General features: G+C 38.8%; 1 non-coding gene across 1 annotated transcript; it reads right to left on the reverse strand.

The window, feature by feature from the left end:
* Positions 1-1,165: 1,165 nt before the first annotated feature.
* Positions 1,166-1,271, reverse strand: LOC120107674. The gene has a single exon (XR_005509359.1). It is a non-coding gene; the product is annotated as a small nucleolar RNA R71 (small nucleolar RNA).
* Positions 1,272-7,203: the final 5,932 nt, after the last annotated feature.

The raw sequence follows: 7,203 nt of genomic DNA on the forward strand, positions 1-7,203 counted from the left end.
GAAAAAATCTGGGATGATCAAAAGGAGAATAGCTAGAAAAGGAATGCTGTAAAGGTTTGCCTAAAAAATTTAAATTGCTGGGGAAATTCCCTTTGATAACCTCTAAACTTTTCTTATTTAAATTAATTATTAGCTTGAAATTTTGTGGTGATTGTTTGATTTTAATTTCAGCAAAAGTGTGAATGCATGCTTGATACACATACACAAATTAATTCGCACATAGTAAGGGCAATCACCCCAACAAGATAAGAGCCGGATTTCATCACCAGATTCTTGCCCAACATAGGTGAACTCAATCTCACATAGTGTCACTTTAATTAAAATCAATTAGACGTTGGCTCCTAGAGACATCCGAGCTCAATAGGACGAAGATCACCGAAAGTTGCACCAATTTCGCTCTGTGGCTTAGTTGATGTCTAGGCAAGCTTTGTCCCTATAAGGGAGACAGTTCATCTGTTCGAGGCAAGTGGGTTTTAAGTGGGACCTTTGCGAACGCATCGTGACCCCTCCACTTACCTGGGAGCTTACCTGGTCAACTCGGTTCATTAGACCGGATTGGAGGCTTAGGTGCCCTCTTCAAACCAGTTAGGAGCTGTCTAGTGATTTTAGGACAAATACAAGGATTGATGTGTTTATCTTTTATTGCATGCTTGATTGATCAAGTACTAGTGTATGCAAGGGAGTCGTTCTAGAGTACGTGACCTATTAACTTTTGACCCTGAAATAGAACGAACCCTTAAAAATATTCGAGCTGAGATTAGAACATTGGAATCACCCCCACCTCTTGAGATGGCTGAAGAACAACCCAAACTCCTGAGGGAGTACTTTACTCCCACCATTTACACTTCCCCATCTTGCATTTGATTACCTGAAGTAGCAGCTGTACAATATGAAATAAAGTCTAGTGTGATCCAAATGCTCCCATCTTTTTATGGGCTCACCAATGAAGACCCATATAAACACCTAGATGAATTTCTTGAGATTTGCACCACTGTCAAGATTCAGAACTTTACTGATGATGCTCTAAAACTTAGATTATTCCCCTTCTCCCTTAAAGATAGAGCCAAACAATGGCTGAATTCTTTAGAAGCCAACTCGATTCGTTCTTGGGATCAAATGCAACAAGAATTCTTAAAAAAATACTTTCCCATTGGAAGAACGAACCAGTTTAGACGTGCCATCACAAGCTTCTCCCAAACTGAGGGAGAAGAATTTTATGAAACTTGGGAGAGATTTCGGGGCCTAATCCGTAAATGCCCACATCATCAAATACCTAAATGGCAGCTAGTGCAATGTTTCTATGACGGATGACTGAACGAAACCGTCAGATGATTGATGCCGCATGCAGGGGGACATTCATGCTTCAAAATGAGCATGAAGCATGGCAATTATTTGAAAATCTTAATGAAAACTCCCTCCACCATGCTTCTTGTTCTCGTCAAGCACCCCTGAGTTCTCAAAGAAAAGGGACCATTTGTGAAATAAGTCATTCTATGGACCTGTCTAGCAAGGTAGATGCATTGTCCCATAAGATTGATCAACTGATGATAGGTGGGTGTTACATGAACTCTTCCCAAGCACAAGTGTGTACTATCTGTTCTAGCCCATCCCACCCTATTCATGAGTGCCCTTCAGCGCCCCAATTTCCCGAACTCGTGCAAGAACACATCAATGTTGCTCAAACACAGCCTAGACCGGGTAATGACCCATTCTCCAATACATATAACCCGAGATGGCGAAATCATCCAAACTTTTCTTGGAAGCAGCAAGCTTCGAACACAGCCCAACCCAATTCCCAAAATTTTCAAAACCCTCAGAATTTTCAAACCCCACAAAATATTCATCCCTACCGTCCCTTGACTCAATTTCAACATACTCCTCCTCTACCCCAAAGAAACACAGCCTTTGAGGAGAAAGTGTTGAACGCCCTTCAAGGTTTGGAAACCATTACACAATTGGTGCACTCTCACACGCAATCCATTGCCAAGCTAGAATCCCAAATGGGGCAACTAGCTAATGCACTAAACAAGCGAGAGGAAGAAAAGCTTCCAAGCCAACCACTAAGTAATCCTAGGGGACAATACATGGCTCAAGAAAATCAATTAAATGCAATTCATCATGAACAAGCCAATGCTTTGACTACCCTAAGGAGTGGACGTGTAGTAGACAATAAGATCGGGGAAGATAACAATAAGGAAGATGAAGAAGAGGATAGACATGTGTCAAATAAAAATCTAAAACCTTTTTCTTCTATAGCTAGTCCACCTTCTGCCAAAACTCGCATCCCAAAGGCCCCATTTCCTGAAGCTCTTAATTCACCCTCTTCCTTTGGCAAAAAAGAAACTTCACTAGAGGAAATGATGGAGGTTTTCAAACAAGTGAAAATCAACCTTCTGCTTCTTGATGCTATTAGACAAGTTCCCTCCTATGCCAAATTTCTCAAAGACCTTTGTACACAAAAGCGAAAATCTAGGACACATGTAACTAAAAAGGTCTTCCTAACTGAGCAAGTGAGTTCTATTCTCCAACACAACACCCCTCCAAAATTCAAAGATCCTGGTGCTCCCACCATCTCCTGTGTCTTAGGAAATAATTTCATTGATCGAGCACTCTTAGATCTAGGGGCAAGTGTCAACCTTTTACCTTATTCAGTTTATGAGAAACTTGGGTTAGGTGAATTAAAACCAACCTCGATATCCCTTCAATTGGCTGATCGATCTGTAAAAACACCACGTGGGATAATTGAAGATGTTCTTGTCAAGGTAGACAAATTCTATTTTCCAGTAGATTTCATTGTCCTTGATATGGAACATGAACCTAATCCTAAGAAACAAATCCCCGTGATCCTTGGGCGGCCCTTTTTAGCAACAGCCAATGCATGCATCAATTGTAGAACAGGGGTAATGAACATATCATTTGGGAACATGAAGGTAAAATTAAATGTGTTCAATGCGGACGACCAACCCGCGGGGAAAGTTGAGTGTTTTATGATAGACAAAATAGATGAACTCATAGAAGGAGATGCAAAAACTACCTCACTGTGTCTGGCTGAAGACAATAAACTTAGCGCTTGTTGGGAGGCAACCCAATTCTCTTAGATTTTTTTTAACATTGAGGACAATGTTAGGTTTAGATTTGGGGGTATTCATCTTGATTTTCATCCAAAAAAAAAACAAAAAAAAAAGAAAAAAAATGTGTTCATTTTATTTTTTATAAAATAATAATAATAATAATAAAATTAAAAAAAAGTTTTTGTTTTTAAAAAACCTAATTTCTATACATTTATGCAAGAATGATAAACACACAAGGTATATAAAATCTAAAAAGCCCAATGACTAGTCGGAAGTAATACAAATTTAAGTTCTTTTCATTAAGTCTCTCTTAGGGAGTTGTAAGCTAATTAATACTTCGGAATTTCACTACACACTGGCCGACACTTCTAAGGTCTAGGCTCGACATTATGTTGATAGTATAGTAGCAACCTTGGACCCTGATGAATCATACTTATCTAATCCAAAAAAAAAAATCATCAATAATAATGGATTTAGTCAGGAACATCGAAAAGGGCTACCTATTGTCAAAGGTCAAGTGGGCTTGTGATGAGAACTCCGAGCATAAGTCCGTAGGGGAGTCTTGATGCCTGACACCTTGTGCCAACTGGTGTGAGAGTTGTCGACTGATTGCTCGTTACACGGAGAAATCACCACAAGAGTAAAAGTGCACAATTTATATGTCTTTATAAAAAAAATTAATAAAAAAAACTCTGTATTGACCTTGAAAAAGACAATAGTGTGAAAGCCGTCGTTGTAAAAATTCGAGTAAACTGGAATATTACAGATAAAGCCCGTGAGGTACTAAAGTAAACATCCACAACTCTCGAAATCCTGCAGATAAGATGATTTTCAATCAGTGAGCAGGTTCTTTCGACCAATCCTTGGAAACTACTAGTATTAGCAATATTTTGGAGATTCGAACTCTTAGCTTGTGTACGGTCCAGATTTCACCGAGCACTCCAGTATAAATAAGTCTTACAACTCCCTAACGGAAACTTAATGACTTCAACTTGAATTGCATCTTGACCTAGGATTTGGGCTGAGTTAGTAAATAAAACCGTGTGTGCTTTGAAATTCTTATCATTTATGTATCTTAAATTAGATTTTAAAAAAGGAATAAAAAATAATAAAAATAATAATAATAATAATAAAATAATAATAATAAAAAAATAAAATAAAACAAACAACAACAACAAATTAATCATAACAATAAATGATTTATTTTAATATTGAAGTTTGTGGGTATCTTCGCTGGAAACCCTCACGAGACTATAACTCGTCCACTAGGGTAACCTAGGGGTTTAAAGCCTTGTTGCATATGGTAAATCAATCGCAATGCCTACGAAAGTGAGTTAGAGCTTTTCTTTTTTTTTATTTTGCTCGAGGACTAGCAAAATATAGGTTTGGGGGTGTGATAAGTGCTTAATAATTCATAATTTAGTTATCTTTCCATAGCACTTATCAATGTTCTTAAACTAATAAATACATATTTTACCAGAAAATTGAATAATCATTGAAATAAATTTGAAATATGTTTTTTTTTCTTTTCCTTTTTCTTGGTTACGATCTTTCATGAAAACTACAGAAAAATATATAAGGAGGAGATTGTGCTGATTCGGTTTGGTAATCTGATGAAGTTGTAATCAAGCTGAGGTTATAATTAAATAGGTTTTGGTCCTGACTCGATCAAAAGTTATAATTAAATTTGCTAAGAAAAACGTTTGATTAACCCTTTTTATTAAGTCATGGTCTTGTTTTAGTCTTGACTAGTCGAGTTCGATCTGAAGCAATTTAGCAATAATTAAATTTGAAGGATATTGGGCTCGAGAACAAGTCCAAGCAAATCAACGATCATGACCCACCGCAAATCCAAAGCCAATTTCCAACCAATTCGTTACCTGCCTTCATATAAAATTTATAAATTTAAAACAAAAAAATAATAATAATAACTAAATATTCACGATTCACTGTTCATATGAACAGTGTCCCGTTAAAACACTGTTCATATGAACAGTGTTAAAAAGTGCCGAAAACACTGTTCATATGAACAGTGTCCGTGAAAACACTGTTCACATGAACAGTGTTAGAGAAAAAAATAAAATAATAAATAATACATAATAAATAAATAAAAAAAAATAAAAAAAATAAAAAAAGACTCAGCCACTGTTCATCTTCTTCCTCCCCCGATGAACATCTCATGCGCAGCCCACCGTCCGCGGCGTCCTCCCGACGATCCCACGACCAAATCCGCCGGCGACCAGCCCTCCATGATTCCAGTCGGCCGCAATCAGCCGCGTGCCCACCGTGTCCGTGCGGTCAACTCTTCCCAGCAGCGGAGATCCAGCCCCTTCGCCATCACTGCCCGCGTCTTCTCCTCCGAGATCAACGATCCACTCCTAGCAGTCGAAATCCCAGCATCTCCGCCTCTTCCTCCGCCCGTGACGCAGCCCGTAGCCGAGCCGTGCGACCGTGAATCCCCAGCTCCTCTCCGTGATCCCAGCCTCCTCCGCGTCCGGGCATCCCGTGATCTCACCTCCGCATCTCCAGCGCGCTCTCAGTGGATCCATCAAGGGGGAGAATGGGTATAAAGAGGGTGGCCATCGGCTTGGAAAGGAGGAGGAGGGGGCTCGGTTCAACAGAAAACAGGGGAGGCCCTGTTTCAGTGAAGGGCCGAACCAGAAAAAAAAAAAGAGAAGGAAAAGAAATAGAAAAAAAAAAAAGAGGATACTTTGGAAAATTTTGAGGCAGGTGGCGTGGATCCTCTCAGCGAGCCGTTCAAAGTCGCCGAGCATCATGAGCAGCTAAACCTCGGTTAAGGGGTTGACGAAGCCATAGAGGAGTATCCGTTTTATTCTTATTGATTTGAGTTTGTATCGTAAGATTGTTGCATGATGAAGAATTTATCAATTGATCTTATGATTTATTCAATTTATGTGAATTGTTTATCTTGCAGAAAATACTTTACATAGATTGCTCTATTTCATCGAATCCTACACCTGTGGTTTGGAGGAGATATTCATGTGACATCAATTTTATTTTTTAATGATTTAATGATCAGATGCATCATGCTAGGTTAGACAGGCCATGCTTATTGTTAGAATAGATGGTTTGTGCTAGACTTAGATGATTCATGCTGCGAATTAATCATAATTTTTAATGATTGCTTTGGCTTGTAGTCGGAAGCAATTAAGTCTTAAATACAACTCAATCATTAAAAGCATCACGGATACAACTCTATCGGTGGAATCTAGCCCTAAACACCTATCTCCATTGATAATTCGTACTACTATATCCACATTAATTCTTAGTTTCTATCATTTACTCTAGCCTATGTCCTTTGAAGTCATTATTTAATTAGGAAAAATAACTTATTCTTCAATCCCTGTGGACCGACACCCGTAATCACTATCCTACAGGATACGTGCTATTGCGTGGTTTATTTTCAAAATTGAAAGAACCGATCAGTGACCGATGTCAAAGACTAGGAAAAATTTCAAGAAAAAATGATATGCCCCTGAACCCGATCTTAATTGTAGAAATCTTTGATGTTTGGGATATTGATTTTATGGATCCTTTTCCTATGTCATTTGGGCACCAGTACATACTCCTAGCTGTTGATTATGTGTCTAAGTGGATTGAGGCTATCGCGTGTAAGACTAATGATCACAAAGTAGTGATCAAGTTTCTTAAGGAGTCTGTCTTCGCTCGCTTTGGCACCCCTCGTGTTATCATTAGTGATGGGGGGAAACATTTTTGCAATAGAATTTTTAAAGCCCTTGCTAGGAAGTACAACATCACCCACAAGGTCGGTACACCATATCATCCACAAATGAGTGGACAAGTTGAGATTTCCAACAGAGAAATCAAGACTATCCTTGAAAAAACTGTCAACCCATCTCGAAAGGATTGGTCCCTTAGGTTAACAGATGTATTGTGGGTATATCGAACGGCCTACAAAACACCAATTGGAATGTCTCCATATAGAACTGTCTATGGCAAGGCCTGCCATTTACCTGTTGAGTTAGAGCACAAGGCCTATTGGGCTATTAAACATTAAAATTTCAATCTTGACAAAGCAGGAGAACATAAGAAGCTTCAGCTCGACGAGCTTGAAGAAATTAGGAACGATGCTTACGAGTGTGTTAAGAAG

Source organism: Phoenix dactylifera, unplaced genomic scaffold (genome assembly GCF_009389715.1).
Source record: "Phoenix dactylifera cultivar Barhee BC4 unplaced genomic scaffold, palm_55x_up_171113_PBpolish2nd_filt_p 000952F, whole genome shotgun sequence".
NCBI classification, from domain to species: Eukaryota; Viridiplantae; Streptophyta; class Magnoliopsida; order Arecales; family Arecaceae; genus Phoenix; species Phoenix dactylifera.